The sequence below is a fragment of the Trypanosoma cruzi genome, genomic scaffold (genome assembly GCF_000209065.1).
Source record: "Trypanosoma cruzi strain CL Brener 1047053516763 genomic scaffold, whole genome shotgun sequence".
Classification (NCBI taxonomy): domain Eukaryota; phylum Euglenozoa; class Kinetoplastea; order Trypanosomatida; family Trypanosomatidae; genus Trypanosoma; species Trypanosoma cruzi.
In genome coordinates this window covers 21,330-23,056 of record NW_001849543.1, presented here as the reverse complement: position 1 = coordinate 23,056, position 1,727 = coordinate 21,330, and the positions used below count along the sequence as shown (strand labels likewise).

At 54.4% G+C, this 1,727-nt stretch overlaps 1 pseudogene, besides 4 other annotated features; it reads left to right on the top strand.

Annotated features, from left to right (window-relative positions):
* Window positions 1-22: a microsatellite.
* Window positions 1-1,727: a sequence feature (areas not merged during assembly with more than two copies in the genome that could not be assigned to a particular haplotype).
* Window positions 96-138: a sequence feature (A-rich).
* Window positions 691-710: a microsatellite.
* Window positions 882-1,727, top strand: Tc00.1047053487739.20 (annotated as a pseudogene; the record flags this gene model as incomplete).

The window sequence follows — 1,727 nt, the reverse complement described above, 5'->3', positions numbered from 1 at the left end:
CCCCCCCCCCCCCCCCCCCCCCTTTTTTTTTTCTTTCTTTTCTCTCTCTCTCTGTGTGTGTGTGTGCTCACTTATATCACAGGCTATGGGCACCGTTGTTTTCTCATCTCTCTTTTTTTTTTTTTTTTTTGTTTGTTTGGCCCTGAAGGCAGGGAAATGATTGAATGAATGAAGGAAGGAAAGAAGCGTCATGAGGTTTGCGGTGCCCTCCGTCACTGAGGGAAGACAAAAAAAAAAAAAAGGAAGAAGGAGGAGGGGGATACGAAAAAAAAAAGCCAGCATGTGCAGGCATGCAGTAGTCTCCATGCGTGTATATATATATATATATACCTGTGGAGCAGGCATTGTGCGGGTGTCACATCGTTTCCTCACGCAAGGCCGTGTGGACAATCAGACACGCGATAGTTCGTACCATTATGACATGACACCCCTTTTCTTCGCTTGGTAAAGCGGTGGCAGCGGTGTGTGTGTGTTTGTGGGCTGGTCGACGCGGAACAACTTGTGAAGATGGGAAAAGAAGGTGCATGAAGAATACACACAAAGGAAATTGCCACATCACTCCTCGTATTTACGCGGTGGGGGTACAATTAAACATCCTTCACCACTGCACAGGCTATGACGTCCTTCAGAGCTGCGATATATATATATATGTTGACGGCCTCGTCTTGGGAAGAACTGTCAATTCTAATCTTTTTTTTTTTTTTTTTTTTCTGTTTCCCCTCCATCATACCCTGTGCCGAGGCCAACGGGACCTCCTGGTTGCTATCGTTGCACTGGTCAAACAACCAGCAGCCACCCCCAGCCGTGCACGCACATGCACACAGCTGTGACAGGAAACACAGGCCCGCTGCTTCCTATTCCATTTATTATTTTTATTTTTGCTTCGCTTCTTTTCTTTTTTTTATCCCACTGGGCAGAGGAGTGTACCTTTTTCCCTTTTCCGCTTCAATTCTGCGGAAGGGATGCCACCGACTGCGGACGGCCGGGCGTGCCCATTGGGGGATGTGCCGCTTCGTGCGGTCTTGCGCCGCTCATTGGAGGAACCACCGGGCTCGCCGCTCACGACGTGTGGGGCGGGTGTTGTGCAGACGTCACCGACCCTGTCGTGGGTGTCCGCCGAGTCGCTCGACAGCATCATCTCGCTGGCGAACCGGACGGAGGAGCAGCTGGAGCTGGACGGACTGATCTACCGCCTGTGCCACTCCCTGTACTGCGTGGCGAAGAGCAAGTCCGCGCGGATGCACCGGCGCCCCGCGAACGATGGGTACGCGTCGGTTGGTGATAATGCGAGCCGGTTTCACAACATGCGTGGGCACGAGGACTGGTGCCCGCTGCGCCACCTCTTTGACCCGTCAAGCTACTACCACTCGGTGGGGAAGTCGTCCAATCCGCATGTTGGGTGCAGATGTCTCGAGGAATCGCATGGGCCGCTTGACGGCCCCGCAGGTGTGTCGCAGTGGCTGGCGGATGAGCTGGATGTGACGCGACTCTCTGGCGGGAATAGTAACCACGTGTACCGTCTTGGCCACGCCTCGTATCCCGGGAAGGCCGTTCTGCTGCGTGTGTACGGTGACAGGGGCGGCGAGGCGATTGACCGTGCGCGGGACATAAAGGCGATGCGGCTGATGAGCAATGCCGAGATGAGTCCAGCTGTGCTGCACAGCTTCCACTGGGGCCGCGTGGAGGAGTTCATGGACGGTGTGTACACGTGCACGACGGATATGCTG